This window comes from Erythranthe guttata, chromosome 3, assembly GCF_056151865.1.
Source record: "Erythranthe guttata isolate IM_541 chromosome 3, IM_541, whole genome shotgun sequence".
NCBI classification, from domain to species: Eukaryota; Viridiplantae; Streptophyta; class Magnoliopsida; order Lamiales; family Phrymaceae; genus Erythranthe; species Erythranthe guttata.
The window spans coordinates 2,037,391-2,056,173 of record NC_142535.1 but is presented as its reverse complement, the minus strand read 5'-3'; the positions used below and the strand labels follow the sequence as shown (position 1 = coordinate 2,056,173).

Below are 18,783 nucleotides of genomic sequence, written 5' to 3'. Positions count from 1 at the left end.
TCGGAGACTGCCGGTCAGCCGTCTGTATGGTTGGCTTCGAGTTCCTTCATTAAAAAAATTAGTACAATGTCCATTAATTTCAATATAGCAAAGTCTTGGATTTTTTGTGATTATTGAATTCTTTTGTGTTTAAAAGTTTAGAGAAAATAGAAGCCTAGATTTCTTTTTTACTTTTAGAGTGAATAAAAGTAAAATGATAATTTTATGCTCATTGACAAAATTATAATTCTTACACATTTAATTTGCCAAAAAAAATTACTATTGGGGAAATGTGCAATGCATTTTATATTTTAAAGGGGTGTTCCCATATTTTATGTTTCTAGGGATTCTAGTGGAAAAAACATGTGGTTTGACCGCATAAGGAGTGACCTAGTGGGTAGTGTAAGTGCATGTGGTTTGATTTGATCCAGTTTGGTATTATGTCCAGGTTACTTACTATTGTACTAGAGTGTATATTTATTCCATGTACATATATGGTTGATTGTAGTTTCTTTCAATACATTTAAAAAAGAGTAAAAAGCAGTTTACATCCTAAACAAATGCTCGTTTTGTACTTTACCCCCTAAATAAAAAAATTTGCACGTTCTTACCTAAACTTCAGTTTTTGTTGCACTGTGCCTCAAAATTGGAATTTTCAGGCCATTTTGACCGGATTCTTACACACGTGCTTTTCACGTGAGTTTTAAAGGGGCAAAATATAGTCTATTCACTTACAAAAAAAGGAGGAGGTGGGAAAATCTGCAATTGGCTGGGAATGGGAATGGGAATGGGTTTCCTCTTAGTTTTCTTCCCGGAGGAACACCACCAAAATCAAGAACAAGAAACCACCACCGCCGCCGCCGCCGCCACCACCAATAAAAAACCTAACAATTTCAATCTTTTCCCAAATTCATCACCGCTCAGGCACAACAATTCGAACCACCACCTCCAAAACAAGCCCAATCCACAATCTCTATCTGCTTACTCCTCCTCTTCACAACTCTACCCCTCTTCACACTTTCCACCCTACCCTCCTCCGCCGCCACCACCGCCGCCGCCCGCCTCTTTACAAGGAATGGGCAATTTATACAGAAGAGGAAGCAGAGCAATGAGGAAACCAAGAATGTTGAAACTGTTCCTCAAGCTCTTCCACCACCAATGGCCGCCCCTACCGCCGCTCTACAAGCCGCCCGTTTTCGTCAAGCCACTTCCTCCGCCTATCCTCGTTTACACACCCACCCGTTTACAAGCCGCCCGTTTCTAAACCCCTAGTTTACAAGCCGCCCGTTTATAAGCCCTCTGTTAAGCCGCTCGTTTCTAAGCCAACGGTTTACAAGCCGCCCCCGTTTCTAAGCCACCGGTTTACAAGCCGCCTAAGAAACCATGCCCACCAATAGTAAAGCCGCCAGTATACAAGCCACCCGTCCACAAACCTAAGTCGAAGCCGCCGGTTTACGTGAAGCCACTTCCACCGCCAATCCCGATCTACAAGCCGCCGGTTTACGTGAAGCCACTTCCACCACCAATTCCTCTGTATCCACTACCACCGTTCTATAAGAAACCTTGCCCACCATTTCAACCTTTCCCGAAAATCCTGCCAAAGTACTTCCACCACCCCAAGTTTGGCTACTTCCCACCCATCCCTCCATTTCCCATTCATGCGTGATCTGTACTTAGCAAAAATCAAGGAAGTATAATTAGCACGTACTGTACGTTATGTTGCTGTTATATTCAAATTCACCACGAAATCGACTATGAGGGTAGAGGGGATCTCGTCGGTGCCGCCGTGGTTTATCTAGATGAAGAAGAAGCCGGTTCCGAAATGGCCGATTTGAGTGCAGAAATGGCGGATCAGCAGCCCTTCTTTTTTTTTTTTTTTTTTTTTTGGTTTTTTGTTTTTGTTTTTTATTATTTTTTTAATTTATGAAGAATGTACGTGAATAGACTCTTTTGCCCCTTTAAAACTCAAGTGAAAAGCATGTGTGTAAGATTCCGGTCAAAATGGCCTGAAAATTCCAATTTTGAGGCACCGTGCAACAAAAACCGGAGTTTAGGTAAGAACGTGCAAAATGTTTTTTTGTTTAGGGGGCAAAGTGCAAAACGGGCATTTGTTTAGGGAGTAAACTGTTTTTTACTCTTAAAAAAATATATATAACTGTATCTTTGTATTTTGGATATTATAAATAATTAATATCTCAAATAAAAATTGTGGGGATAGATACTTTTTAGTAACAATTTATAAGCTCTTCAACAACATATTTTAAAAAAAGTTTAAAATCCTTTTTGTCGAATATACCAAACAAATTTTAATAGGTTATAAGTTATTTACAATATTAGGATAAATTCCATTCCCCCCCCCCCCCCCCCTATATTTTGTCTCAATATCACTTTACCCCTTTCTACTCTCTATTGCATCGATTTGCCCCCTTGTACTTTGGCTCGATATGACTTTAGCCCCTTCTACTCTCAATTGCATCGATTTGGCCATTTATACTTGAAAAAATGTCTCAATGTGGCCATCGCTATTAGTTTTTACACCTTTGACCTTAACAACGTTTGATCTAAGTTTGAAAATTACAAAAAAACCACCCTATCTAGATTAAATAATTATTAAAAAAAATTAAAAAAATAAAAATAAATAAATAAATAAAATAAGGGGTTCGTCCCAATTCAGATCCAAAACATAGTTGTTAGAATCCCTTGAATTCTAACTATACGAGAATTAAATAAAACTTGTGCCACAAGTTTGCATATACCGTGAGCTAAAGAAGGGAAGAGTCTCTGTAGCTTTTAATTATTTTAATTTGTCATTAATTGATTTATAATAGGAATTATTCTTCTAAAAAGTTTCCTAACCCTAATGGACTCTCGTTTTCCTTGTTATACAGTGAATCAAAAAACGTAGGAGAGCATATATATGAGAGCAGCACGGGATCGTGATTGTTAGAATCCTTTGGATTCTGACTTGGCAAGGAAACGTGTAAAAGACTTGTACCACAAGTCTAGATATGTCGTAATATAAGAAGGGGAGTTTCCTTGTGTTTTAATTCTTTATTTTATCATTAATTGATTAATAGTGGGAATTATCTTTATACAAGCATAATTATCTTTTTTATATTTTATTGTCATATATTGCTACAGTTTTAATAGATATGGAAATTATTTATTGGCAAAGAAATCTCCTATATGTCTAAGATTTAGTTTCCTACATGATTTGCTTATTTGTAATATTTTGGTCTCTAACTTTTCCTTGTATAGGGATCTTACGGCGTAGAATACAAAAGGAGAGCAATCTCAGCATAAGGCTTCACGCCTTTTTGGAGAGAAAAATTTACACAGAATATTTTCTTTACTCTCGTTTTTATTGGCGTCTTTTTGGAGAGAAAAAGATTTCTCTTTTCCTTGTTGTTGTTTCGTGTTTTTTTGAGAGAAAAAATATTTTTCCTTTCTTTGTTGCTCCTACAGCTTTTTCATCGAGAGAAGTTCAAGAGAAAATATTTTTTTTCCTCTCGTTTTTATTGCTCCATCATGATACGTGATTTTCATAGAAAATATATCAGCTTCAAGGCTTTTTGGTGAAGACACCAAGATTCAAGGATTATCACAAGTTTGCTTCTTTTATACGAAAAGAAGATCGGTTCTTCGGGAGAGGGGCCTAAGCAGATCTCGGGAGGAGATCGATCCGCCGACTGAGGGATTCAACGTTGAAGGGAGTTCAACCGAGCAGAGCAAATGACGTGCTGCAAATTGAAGATTTATAATTCAATGTAGTATACAAGAACGGCGTCAACAAAGAGGGAGTCTTTGTATTTTGATTAAGTCCTACTATTGTATTCGTAAAACTAAAAATTAGTAAATTTCATTTGCGTGTCCCCGTGGATGTAGGGTACAATTGTATCCGAACCACATTAAATTTGTGTCTTGTTTATTTCTGTTTTTACACACTGTTTCACAAACTGTTGCAACACTTTACGCAACAATAACGGAAAAAACTGAATCTGATACAAATAATTTAATCTACACGAAATAAATTCTAACAATAGTCAAACAAATAATAAAACAATTTAAATCCAAAACATATTGAATTTGATCAAACTATTATACAACTGATTTTAACACATTACACAAACAATTAATATTATTCAATAACGGGGTTCGTCCCAATTCGGAATACTTTTTCGAATTACGCAGGTGAGATGCAGTCACGTCGCATATCGTATTTCCACCAGCAATTATTCGAGCCCTGGGTGAAGAAAATACAATCTTCCTTTCCATCAATTGTTGTTGAATCCATGTAAATATGACAATCATGATCGAAGTACAGTGTCTTGCCTTGAATCCTTTCAACCTTAACCCACTTAAGACCAGGACTAGAAAGACAAAAAACCTCGACTTTGTCCACCACTTTAACGGTTTTTTGATGAATGAAATAAACCAACAATATTTCTCCATTCAAGTGAACTAAATATTCCTTGAAAGACCTACAACTTACCGATGGAAGAGCCCTGCTCGAGCTTATGGCAGTGATCGTAAGACGTGTGTCGATTTCTTGCATAACTGCAAGAGCCCCCTGCAAACTTAGTGCCAAAACTACGCCTTCTAGAAGAACGATACTAGTGAATTGCATGCATTTTTTCTTCGCATCAAAAGGGTCGATTACTTTGCACTCGTATTTGGTCAAAGTGGTCAATGATTCCTCGCGTTCGCATCTCCGACGGACTTTGACATAGAACCAACTCGTGCGGTAGAACATGAGGGCCGGGCTGGCAACACCACCAAATTCCAAACGAGTAAGACAACGACTAAAACCCTTTGGATTTAATCTAATTAATTTCACCGGAACAAAATCTATTGGAGCAAATTTAGATGGAATCTTGTCGAGTCTCGATGGAAGGATGGGGCAAGTAAAAGTGCCGGTACCAGATTCCGATGGATTGTTGGGCGAGTCGTCTAAATGGTAAATTTGAGGGCATTTTTGTAATTTATCTCGACTAGCGTTGCATCGGCCCATCTCTCGTACCCACGACTTGGTCGAGCCCAAGTTTCTCACGTCAAACACAAATTCTGAACGCCAAGGGGGCAGTCTTTGGTCCCATCTAACAATGGCTTCTTTTGTGGTTGACAATTTTTTATTTCCTCTCATTTCTTGCTTTTTATTCACTAATGAAATTTAGATTAAGGTTGTTATGATTTGAGTTATGCGTATTGTGTATATATAACTTGGCAGCCTTGGTCTTCAAGTTGTATAAGTTATATAATAATGCAAGTGTAGTATAGAGAATGTATTTAGGAATAATACTTGGGGTATACTTCAAATATGAAGAATGTGTAATTAAGGATAATCTTTGATTAATTCTACATTAAAGATTACAAACTATATCATCAGAGTCCAAAGATTTGGGTCATAATTTTGGCACCTACGTATCTGTTTTTTCTATTTTAGTTGATTTTTCAATTAATTTTCAAACACCCCCAATTTTTAGAAATAAACATTTAATTTCAACTTAACTCACAATAACTAACTTCTACTTTGAAATAAACTTTTACAAACACCACCTTAACAACCTTGCTCTCAAAGTTGTAGAAGTTATCAAATAATAAAGAATGTATTTGATCGATAATCAATAATCATACTTGGGGTATACTTCAAAATATTCTGGTCATTTGTTTTCAATTTTTTTACCATTCGTATTAGCATTATTTACTTTTTGTCATCAATTTAATATGATTTTGACTTTGTCAAAATAAATATTGTGTTTGACAATTTAGATTATCATATTTCTATTTTTTTTTCAATTCATTTTTCTTTTTTTTTAGAGTTAAAAACTAAATATTATTAGGCACTCATGGCCAAATTGGAAGGAATAGAGGAACCTTTTAAGCAATCCGTCACAGAGATCATGAACAAGGTGATTGCCATGTCTCTTAACGAAGGAAAAGGAACAAATTGAGAAGAAAGAAGATAGGGAAAAACATTCGTCTAAAATAGCTTCAAAGGACTTAAGAGTTCGAGTATTTTCGCGCAAGACATCCATAACTTGTAAGCAATCTCCTTCCACTATAATATTCCTCCATTGCAATGTTCGGCCGGTAGTATTTGCTTGTAGGACTGCGTTAGCTTCACCATCTACAGGGTGAATTTTACCGAAGACCTTCTTACCTTCCACCAAATACACTGTCCGTCGGAATTCCGGGCAACTAAGGAGATGTTGTAAAAATCTTTACCAGGTGGAAAAGTAGCATCAACATTGACCTTAATGATCCCCCAAGGTGGAGGTTTCCACACCTTCTCGTGGTTCGGTTTATAGGTGCATAAGTTATGAAATTGGGCATCTTTAAAAGCGTGGAGGTATGAACAACACCAACCAATGATCTCACTCAGCTCAAGAGCCTCTTCCCTATGCTTTGTCCGGTTTCTCTGATTCCAAAGTTTCAAGCACACAACTACTGCCAACAAGAAGTTATCGCCACTTTAAGTTCTCTTAACAAAATTAATCCATCTCGAAAAGAACATATTCTCGTCGATTGTAAATATTTGAAATGGCATGCCTGCCCACAGATCCATAATGCCTTGGCAACCCAAATACAACATGCAAGGTAGATTCCACCTTACTCCACACCTTTGGCTATAAAGAACTTTTGCCCATCCACACCTTTGGCGATAAAGACCTTAATTCAGGACATATTGCGGTTCCAAATTCATGATTCACACGAGAAGTATCTCGGTATGCCTGCTTCAATGGGTAAGACCCGGAAGGAAATATTATGGTTACCTTAGAGACCGTTGTTGGGCGAGAATTGGTGGTTGGAGTATGAAACAGCTTTCTAAAGCGGGTAAGGAAATCATAATCAAATCCGTTCTCCAGGCCATTCCTTCTTTTGTCATGTCTTGCTTCGTTCTGCCCCATGGTTTGGTCAATTCATTTTTCTTGGAATCGGTGTTTTGCCAATATTTAAATTACTAAGGGTAAATTACACCTACACTCCTAAGGTATGGTAAAATAACTTTAAAGTCCTTGTGATATAGGTAATTACAACCACCCCCGAAACATTGTTTGAATCTCTAACTGGGCAATGCATTGGATACTTTACTCGACCACTTGCTGAAGCTATTAGTCCGTTAGAACCATATCGGAATAACATATCCAATGCATCATCCTGTTAGAGTTTCTAATAATATTTTAGGGGGTGATTATAATTATCGATACCACAGGGATCTTAAAAATATTTTAGCATAACTCAGTAGTGTAGGTGTAATTTACCCAATTAATAATATATCAAAGATTGCTATTGTTACAAAGTTTGTAAACCGTATTGGACATACAATTAGATAGTCAATGGGACACGGTTGAACCAGTTCAACTCGATTCAATCATAATATTTTTAATTAAATTCTTTTATAGTTTTATATACAATAATTGTAAAGATATTTATCTTGTAAAAATCCATTTAATATAAAATATACATTATTACATATCAATTCATCTAAATAGATATATAAAAGAATAATAGGATTCCAACATGTTTTATTTTACATTTCCAATTAAGCAGGTGAAATGCAATCATTTACCAAATCATATTTCCATCGCTCATTTTCTGAACCCTGATTGAAATAAATACAATTTCCTCTGTAACCAGTTTGTACCGAGCTCACCCGATTATGACATTGATCCACGAACAATGTCTTGCCTTGAATATTTTCAACCTTAATCAACTTAAGATCGGGAAAACAAAGACGAAAAACCTCGACTTTGTCCACCACACTAGCCGTTTTTTGGTTTATTAAGAAAACCAACAATATCTCTCCATTCAATTGAACAAAGTACTCCTTGAAAAACTTTGAACTTACTGATGGAACAGCTCTGCTCGAGCTTACGGCCTTTATCGTAAGACACGAGTCGATTTCTTGGATAACTGCAAGAGCCCCTTGCAAACTCAATGCAACGACCGCGCCTTGAAGTTTCGCGATACTAGTGAACTGCATGCGTTTCTTCTCGGCATCGAACGGGTCGATTGTGTTGCACTCGTATTTGATCAAAGTGGATGTGTATTCGGTATGCCGGCCGCGATTAATTGGCGGATTCGATCGGTAGCCGAAGAGGGCAGGGCTAGAAACGCCAGTCATACACATACGAGTAATACATGGAATATTAACCGCTTCATGTGAAGATATTATCTGAGTAAATTTCGATGGAATTTTCGCATTCTTAGATGGTAGAATTCGACTAGTGGAAACATCGACAACCGAAGAACGGATGTAGTAAGGAGAATAAAATGGATTGTAGGTTGCGTCGACATCTACTTGGTAAATTTGAGGGCATAATCGGAACTGATCTTCACTCCCGTTGCATCGGCGTACCCACGACTTGGTCAACCCCAGATTGATCACATTAGGGTACTTGACTTCCCAATTCCACGGTTGGATTAGATGTTGTGGCATGGTGGACAATTTTGTTGCCTTGACTTTCTTTGCTCTCATTTTTTTTAATTACTAATCAAAGGCAAATGAAGATTGTTATAGTTTGAGAATGATGATGGTGATGGTGTTATATATAAGGTAAAAGCCTTGGTTTCCAAGTTTTAGTTGTTATAAAATATTGTAAGTGCAAGAGTGTTATATAATGAGATTTTATTAAAAATATTATATATTTGGGGCATACTTAAAAGATTCTGGTCAAATTGCACTTGTTGGCCCTTAGTATTGGCAAATTGCATTGTGTGGATTCCAGTTTTTTTGACTATTTCAATTTCATTTACTTACAGAGTCTAGCATTGGTATTGTTGATCACCGACAAAAAATCATCCGGTATAACCATCATAAGGTGTAGAATAGAAATAACCGTCTCATCTCCCAAGAAGGATAGTCCAATTTTATGCTACATACAAATTATTTGGGCGATTTGCTAAACATTCTTTGATTTTAATTTTATTTCATATCAGGACGACAAGACACTCATATTTTTTCATTTTGCTAAAAGTCTTTCGGGCAGCTTAGTTAGAGAGCTTAGTAGGGGTGTGCATTGGTCCATACGGATCAGTTTTTGCAATAAACCAAACATGTAACGATATATCGGTTTTGCATATTTTAAAAACCGAACATGTCGGGTTTTTTTGGTTCGGCGTTAATCGGTTTTTCGGTTTTCGGTTAACAGCTTCGGTATCAATTCGGTTAATTTTTGGTTTCGGTTTCACCTATTGGTTCGAATCGGTTCGGTATAAAACCGATATAATTGGACTATCATTACATTTATTTGAGAAAATTAACTAATAACAACCCAAAATTAACTAATAAAAAACACGTCACGACCCAAAATTAACTAATAAAAAACGACGTCATTTTGTATAAATCGGTTCAGTTCGGTAATTATTTTTATTCTCCATGCACAAACCGATATTTTTCAGTTTTTCAAAAAAAAATAAAAATTACAACATATGTTGTTTTAACTCAGGAAGGTACATATCGGCTTGGTTTTTTCGGTTTTCGGTTCAGTTTTTCGTTTATCGGTTTTTTTGCTCACCACTAGAGCTTAGAACGAAAGTACATGCATATCTTTAAATGAAATTATCTTATCCTCATCCACTTCATCTATCCTCAAAACCACCTCCGATCCAAAAAATAACATTTATTCCACTCCCGTGCCTCTAAATACCAGTTACCTGTCATCGACCGCCTATTTTTTGTTCAGTTCCTTTTGCTTGAGGCGAATTAACTTTTTTTTTTCTACTTTTGGCTGTATATCTTTTTCAATTTTTATTCCCGAATTATTTTTTATTCGCAGAGAAATCAAACATATATTCTGATTGTTCAAAATATTAGTTTTCTTCATTTCAGGGATAATTAAAATATCAAAAAGAAAAAAGAAAAAAAATCATCTTAAGTCGCCTACAACCGGGCGAACTCGGTTGAACTTATTTAGCCAAGTTCCAAGTGAATTAAGATAAATCTCATTTTTTTTAATAGATGCACAATTTAAGAAATCAACTTAATTCGCCTTGGCGAATTCCCTTCCCTTAACTCGCCTAGTTCTTGGCGAACTAAGCTGATCTTCGTTATTTTCTATTAGAACTTAAACATTTGAAGTTTTGGAGATATGAATTTGAAGTTTTGAAAATTTGAAGTGGCAAAGTTCACTTTGCACCCCTGAATTATGGTCGGGGTGCGTCGCAAACACACCCCTCAATTATGGAACGTACCAAATATAGTTAGGTGTCCGTTAGGCGTCCTCACGTGTCGAATATGAAATGTGTCCAAAACACGGATATGTCATGAAGTTTAAGTTTTTGTGTTACATAATTTTAATCTCGAATGGAACACTATGTAGATATAGAGAATATACTATAAGTATGACCACTATCTTTCAAATGTAATTATAATTCAAGTAAAACTAAATTATAAAGCTCCCCATTTTCACATTATACTCTAACTAAAACTAGGTTTAATTATTTTAAGTTTATAACAACAAATTCATTAACCTAGTTTCAGACCCTTAGTTCTCATTTAGAATTAGTCTTTTGAGTCGTTATGGTGGATTTTAAATTATCTCATACAGAGTCACTTAAAATAGGCAAATTACAGTAACCCCTGAGGTAAGACCAAATTGTGAAAAAAATCATTCTTGTTTGAATAATTACAACTACTCTATCAATTATGTATTTTCTTACGAAAAAACCCCTCATTTAGTATGTAAATTCGACATTGTAAATGTGAATGTGTAAGAATATATAGTTGATTGAGATGGTTGTAACTACCCAAACAGGAGCGGGATTCGTAATTTAGCGTTATCTTTGTGGGTTGGCCGTAATTTGCCCTTTCAAATATGTTTAAGTACACATTCTTTCATTCTCTTGCAACGTGAAAATCTCTAAAAATTACAAGGGTAAATTACAACCACACCCCTGAGGTATGCTTAAATAACTTTAAGGTTCCTATGGTATCGATAATTACACTCACCCCTGAAATGTAGTTACAAACTGTTACGGTTTATTAATATTTAATTTATATTTAATTATTGATAGGTTAGTATTTGATTATTAATTAATTAAAGTAGTATAGGTAGTTTTATAGTGCCGTGTGTTTAGTATTTAGGATAGATATTAAATATTTTATTAGTATATGTAATTATCTTTTCTAGTTAGATTATGATTCTAGGGTTTTATTATCTCTAAATAGTCGTCTTGTGCTAGGGTTTTATTATGCAGAGAGAAATATTAAAGAATAGATCTTACGTTTCGTAGGAAATATTTTTGATACTCAAGAGATCGTATCAATTGGTATCAGAGCGAAGTTGCGATAACACCAATGCTTCGTTAGCAAAGCAGCGATTAATTTTCAGAAATTGCTCGAACAAAGTCAAGGACGACGTCAACGCCATCATCAAAGCCGAAGGGACCGCCGCCAAACACCCCCAACGCCACCGCCGTTGCCGCTGCCGAGCTTATTATCAGAGGTAGAGGACGACGATGACTTTTTCGAAGAGTCACCGCCACTGCCGCTGCCACCGCCACCACCGCCGTCGTCGTTGTCCAGCCTATCGACGATGACTTTTTCGAAGAACCCCAATTTCTTGTGAGTTTGCCGAAAGATGAATTATCGGATTCACTTGAGGTAATTTGGGACGAACACGAGGAATTAACTAAGGAAGAGAACGAAGAACTACGGTGGATATTAGGAGATTTCCATGTTGTTCAAAGGAAAGAAGACGAAGGAGTATTGACGATTTTCAAGGAGATTAAGAAATCTAACAATGATACTGAGAAGATTGATGTATCACTAAAAGTGTCAAATATCTCATTGATGATGTTTAATGAATTGTTTGACCATAACAAACAATGCATTAAAGAGTCAATCATCGTGGAGACATGTGATGAAGTAGTTGATCAATTGATTGAGATTCGTGTTCTCAGCATCCTGCATGGGAACAAATCCTTTTTGAAGAAATTTGATGGCATTAAGCATAGGTGGAAATGCAAAAAAGAGAGAGCCGCAATTATTAGAACCTTGAGGACAAGGTTCGTTTCAAGAGGGGTGGATTGTTACGATTTATTAATATTTAATTTATATTTAATTATTGATAGGTTAGTATTTGATTATTATTAATTAATTAAAGTAGTATAGGTAGTTTTATACTGCCGTGTGTTTAGTATTTAGGATAGATATAAAGTATTTTATTAGTATAGGTAATTATTTTTCTAGTTAGATTAGGATTCTAGGGTTATTTTAAAATTAATTATGCTCTTTAGGTATGTTAAAAATATTTTAAATAGTTTTGTAATGAAGATATAATTGATTTTATAAGTTTTTATGTTATAATTTTATTTAAGAAATATTTTATATTAGATATTAAGAAAATATGTTTAGAATACTTATATTTTAAAAACTAGTTTTTGTACATTTTAAACATGTATACCTTGAATTGCTTTAAAAAATAATATTCAATTTAGACTTAAATAGTAGATAACATAAATTGGTAATTACCATTAACATGCCCTACCGTACCGAAGTTTTGGTATACCAAATTTCGGTATACCGAAGTTTTTGGTAGGACAATGGTAATGGATTTCATAATACCGAAATTTCGGTAATGGTAGTGATTCGATAGGTTTGGTATGGCTGCCGTACCAAATCCACCCCTAACAATTCCAATTCCAATTCCAATTCCAATTCCAAAATGTATGGAATCTAAATATTCATTCCAATTCCAAAAGGCCCGGAAATATCGGAATTTCGGAAAAGTTTCGGAAATCACATAAGTTTTAAAATTTCAAAACTTAGCAGATTTTTTTTGAAAATTTCACGATTTTCCAAAAATAAGAGCATCCACGTCGATAAAATTAAAACTAATAACTACTAAATTTCAGTTAAAAAAATAAAAAAATAAACCACATTTTAATATCCAATAAAACTTCTATTAACAATTAATCAATATGTCAAAATCTTAAACAAATCTTAAATCAAATCAGTATTATATTATTTGTAGGTGTATTTTTCGCGAAAACATCGAATTTTTCAGAATTAATTTTGGAAATTATATTGTGATCGGAAATCGAAATTTCCAAACTTTTTTATATAATTCCAATTCCAATCCAAAAAAATCAGAAATTGGAATAAAAAAAGTTGTTCCAAAACCGAAACTTTTCGGATCAGAATCAGCAGAAATTGGAATTTTCTTTCCAACTTACATCCCTACTCATAATAATCCACACTTTTTCAAACACCTCTAACTTTTAGAAATAAACACTTAATTTGAGCTTAACTCACAATCACTTAACTTCTACATTTAAATAAGTTTTTGCAAAAAAAACCTTAACAACCTTATTACATATCAATTCATTGAAAGAGATATATAAAAGACGAATAGGATTCCAACATGTTTTATTTTCCATTTTCGATTAAGCAGGTGAAATGCAACCACTTCCCAAATCATATATCCACCACTTATTTTCTGAACCCTGTGTGAAATAAATACAATTTCCTCTGTAACCAGTTTCTGCCGAACCCACAAAATTATCACGTTGATTCACGAACAATGTCTTGCCTTGAATCTTTTCAACCTTAATCCACTTAAGGTCCGGAAAACAAAGACGAAAAACCTCGACTTTGTCAACAACACTAGTTGTTTTTTCACTCCCTTTACTCCCGAAGTGTAAGTAGATTCCAATGGATTGTAGGTTGCGTCGACATCTACTTGGTAAATTTGAGGGCATAATCGGAATTGATCTTCACTCCCTTTACACCGGCGTACCCATGACTTGGTCAAACCCAAATTGATCACATTACATGGTTGGATTACTCTTTTGCGCATGGTGGACAATTTTGTTGCCTTGAGTTTCTTTGCTCTCAATTTTTTTTTATTACTAATCAAAGGCAAATGAAGGTTGTTATGGTTTGAAAATGATGATGGAGAAATGTATTATATATAGGCTAAAAAGCCTTGGTTTCCAAGTTTTAGCTGTCATAAAATATTGTAAGTGCAAGAGTACTATATAATGAGAAATTGAGAATATATTAAGAAGTCCACCAGGGGATAGCCTAGCGGTTGTAGTAAGTGAGTTTGTGTTATTGACTAAGGAACGAATCATAATCTTGCCAACAATCGCTAGGTCGAGTTTATCACACATAGTTTAATCTTGTGTGGTTTACATCTATATACGGTTTGCAAGTTATTATATAATTGTTTGCTGAGTTACTTTATTAAAATAATGTACTAAGAAAGGTATGTACTTGGGGCATACTTATAAAATTCAGGTCAAATTGCACATCATGGCCCTTCGGATTGGCAATTTGCATTTCGTGGCCAGTTGTTTTGACTATTTCAATTTCAGTGACTTAAAGTCTAGCATAAATTTTCAAATAAATAATTCCCATTATGATTTCAAATTGAAAATATTTGAAGTTTATTGTTGCTAAAACAATATCTAACTTTTATCACTAGTATATTACAATTATTTTTTTCACTTTTTTCATCCATTGTGTTCGTCCAGATTTTACTTTTGGTCCCCTATGTTCCAAAGTGGACAAAATACACTTTGGATTTACCATTTTATACACATTTGGTCCACTGGGTTCGTTGGCCGTCAAAATCTAACAGAAAATACTATTCGGGGCTAAATTGAAATGTAAAATTATTTTGGGGTTAGAAATGGATATAATTTATATTTTATTTTTGGTATATGTTTTAAGAGTGAATTGCAAACGCCAGCCCTATAAAAACTTTAACTGTTATTTTTTTCTATGTTTTTAGCAATTTTAGATCATAAAAATATTTTTTTAATAATATTATTGGGTTATTTTACATACCCCCTAGCCACCAAATAAACTAGGGATAAACCCAAGCTCAAATCATCCTTTAACATATCCTCTGGAGAAGCGAAAGTACTTGATAAGGAACGTCAAATTGGATTCAAATTGCAAAATAACTATTTAATTCGGAGAAGAGTTATTAATGGGCATCGGTGGATATGTCGAAAGAAATTATGGAAAAATAAGGGTTTTCAACGAACTCAAATTGTATTTGAGTACGAAACGAACTCTATCTCAAGTGAAATAGCGCAAGGAACAAAACTCATGAGCTAAGCTCATGAACCACGTCAAATTTCAGCAATCCAACGTCGTTTAGACTCCTAAAAGTTCGTTTCTGCTATTTTAGGTAAGTTTTAGAAAATTAATATCAAATCATAGAAAACTCGCATTAGGATTCTGTAAATTAGGTTGTTCCCAAAATTATGAGATCTACTAGAATTAGGATTTAACTTGTTTTTGCCGTTTTTGGTAATTTTTAGTATTTTCTTAGTTTAAAGGTTTTCGGTTTTTTAGTATAAATAGTTGCCTTAGGACTTTATTTTGAGAAGAATTTCGAATTTTAATAAAATATTTAGAGTTTTCTCTATTTTTCTGGTGGATTCCAGAGTTTTCGATGGATTCCAAATGTTATTTTCTTCTATAGGATTAATTCGTAGAAATTAATTCTTTATTGTGCTTCCATTCTGCGTCAGTTGGTATCAGAGCTGAAATTCCTTCTTTTAGTGGAAATTTTCTTGAAGTTGAGGATTTTATCGATTGGGTATCAGAAATTGAAATATATTTTGAATTGATGGATATTTTGCCGAATAAGATGGTAAAATTAGTTAGGTGTGAGTTAAAGGGTTGTGCATCCGCATAGTGGGATGGGATACAGTGGAAGAGAGCTAGACAAGAAAAAGTTACAATCCAATCATGGAGGAGGATGAGAAAAATGTTGATGGATCGTTTTTTACCCCTAGGTTATGAACAACGTCTATTTCAACTGTATCGTAATTGTTCGCAAGGGCGTAGATCTGTTAACCTGCAAGAATCCGAAAGTACGGAAATTTCATGGTACTTGGCAGGATTGAATATTTCAATACTTCTTAAGATGGGGTGGTGTGCATTCGACTCCCTTGAAGAGGCTCAAGTGTGAGCATGGAGGGAGGAATATTATCATAAGCGAAATAGTTCTTCTAGAAAAATCGAAGATGTTCCACCCATTGTCAAAGTTAGGGAGGTACAAGATACTTCGTTCGTTGTTCAAGCACCTAGTTCGGTGGAGGATCATGGCGTAGGAGTTAATGAAGTTGAAGACGAAATTGTTGATGCAAAAGTTAAAATTAGCGCAGCTATGATTAACGATGGCATTAATGAAATTAAGGTGAAAGTCGATGAAGTTGAAGGGAGAGTCAACGAGGTCGAAGACAACATCAACAAAGTCAAAAATATCATCAACGGGATAGAAGAGAACGTTAGCAAGGTTGAAGAGGGAGTCGATGAGTTTAAAGAGGGTGTTAATAAAAACAAATTTGAGGAAGAATTGGAAGTTGTAAAATTTGTTCACGAAGAGGAAGGTGCACGAGAAGAGAAGGGACACGTGGATTGCGTTGAGGTATGTGATCTAACTGTAGATAGTGTTTGCTGTGAAGTTCTTGTATCCGAGAAATTGGTGGAGCCATTGGGATTTTCGAACAAGAAGCCAATTTTTCTAATTCCTCGTTTGGAGGAAGATTTTGTAAGCGAGATTTTTGTGCCGGGAAGATTGGTGGAGAACTTGAAGTTGTTTGCAAAGAAATAAGCATTGCTATATTTTGATCATAGCTCGAGGTCGAGCTGTTTTGAAGAAGATGAGATTGATAAGGAACGTCAAATTGAATTCAAATTGCAAAATAACTATTTAAATCAGAGAAGAGTTATTAATGGGCATCGGTGGAGATATCGAAAGAAATTATGGAAAAATAAGGGTTTTCAACGAACTCAAATTATATTTGAGTACTAAACGAACTCTATCTCAAGTGAAACGGCGTAAGGAACAAAACTCATGAACAAAGCTCATGATTCACGTCAAATTTCAGCAATCCAACGTCGTTTAGACTCCTAAAAGTTTGTTTTTACTATTTTAGGTAAGTTTTTGAAAATTAATATAAAATCATAGAAAAATCGTATTAGGATTCCGTAAATTGGGTTGTTCCCAAAATTACGAGATCTACTAGAATTAGAATTTAACTCGTTTTTGCCGTTTCTGGTAAGTTTTAGTATTTTCTTAGTTTAATTAGGGTTTTCAGTTTTTTAGTATAAATAGCTGCCTTAGGACTTTATTTTGAGAAGAATTTTTCAAATTTAATAAATATTTAGAGCTTTCTCTATTTTTCTGATGAATTCAAGAGTTTTCGGTGGATTCCGAATGTTATTTTGTTCTATAGGATTAATTCGTAGAAATTAATTCTTTACTGTGCTTCTGTTCTGCGTCATCATGGTTGGTTGCGGATTCTTTCATTAAAAAAATTGCGATGTCCATTAATTTCAATATAGCAAAGTCTTAGATTTTTCGTAATTATTGAATTCTTGTGTTCAAAATTTTAGAGAAAATAAAAGCCTAGATTTTTTTATTTTTAGAATGAATAAAAGTAAAATGATAACTTTATGCACATTAAAAAAATTATTATTCTTACACATTTAATTTGCCAAAAAATTACTATTGGGGAATTGTGCAATGCATTTTATATTTGAAAGGGGTGTTCCCATATTTTATGTTTATAAGGATTCTAGTGAAAAAAAGGGCAAATGGCAAAAAGGGACACGACAAGTGACTTAAAATAATGAATATAGTCTTTCAAATAAATCTATCTCTATGTTTTTAGTCTAAAATATCTTCCATAATATAATTTTTATCAATTCCATCCATTATACTCTAACTTCCTCAATATTACACATTGACCCTGGATTTAAACAAATATATCACATTAACCCCCATTTTAATAATTTTTTGAAAACAAATATTTTTTTTTCAGAAAATAATTTTTTTTATGAAACTTTTTTTTTCGACCGGTCTCCGCAGTTGACTTTTTTTTTTGATTTTTTTTTTCTTAGACGAAATTATGTTAATTAATATTACTGTATTAGCTGCTAAACTACTGTCTCAGACAATAATATTACTGTTTGGGACGATAATATTATGAATATTATTTTTCCAACCAGTAACATTACTAATATTACTGTCCCTAACATTAATATTGTTGCATGAGACAGTAATGTTACGGTCGGAGATAGTAATATTACAGTTGAAGACAGCAAACGTGCAGGCCAAGACGATAAAATTAATTAATACAGGAAAATTACTGTATAAGACAATTAAATTAGTGTTGGAGACAATAATTTAGCAGTGAAGACAGTAATATTAATTAAAATATTTTTTTAAGAAAAACCAAATTAAAAAAAAAGTCAATTAACATTAAATTATTGTCTCTGACAGTTAAATTACTGTTGGAGACAGTAATTTAGCAGCCAAGACAATAATATTAATTAAAATAATTATTTTAAGAAAAAGAAAGTCAATTAACAGTTAAATTACTATCTCCGACAGTTAAATAACTGCTGGAGACAGTAATTTAGCAGCCAATGCAGTAATATTAATTAAAATAATTATTTTAAGAAAAAAAATCAATTAACAGTTAAATTAATGTCTCCGACAATAAAATAACTACTGGAGACAGTAATTTAGCTGTCAGGATAGTAATATTAATTAAAATGTTTTTTTTAAGAAAAAAAATTAACAAAAAAAAATGTCAACGCCGGAGACCCGGCGGTCAACGACGGTTGACCTACTGAAAAAAAAAATAAAGTTTTCAAACAAAAAAAAGCCAAAAAAAAAAGTTTGCAAATAAGTTTGAATGAGATGGAAATATTTTAAAGATAAAAAAGTTGGATGTCCATTTTTTAATTAAATACCCTTGTCATGTATCTCTTTGTCATTAGCAAAAAAAAATCAATATTTTTAAAGGGCGTGAAGTAATATTTGCCCT

General features: G+C 34.1%; 1 pseudogene; it reads left to right on the top strand.

Moving 5' to 3' along the window:
- Positions 1–735: 735 nt before the first annotated feature.
- LOC148771493 (uncharacterized) lies at positions 736–1,698 on the top strand (annotated as a pseudogene).
- Positions 1,699–18,783: the final 17,085 nt, after the last annotated feature.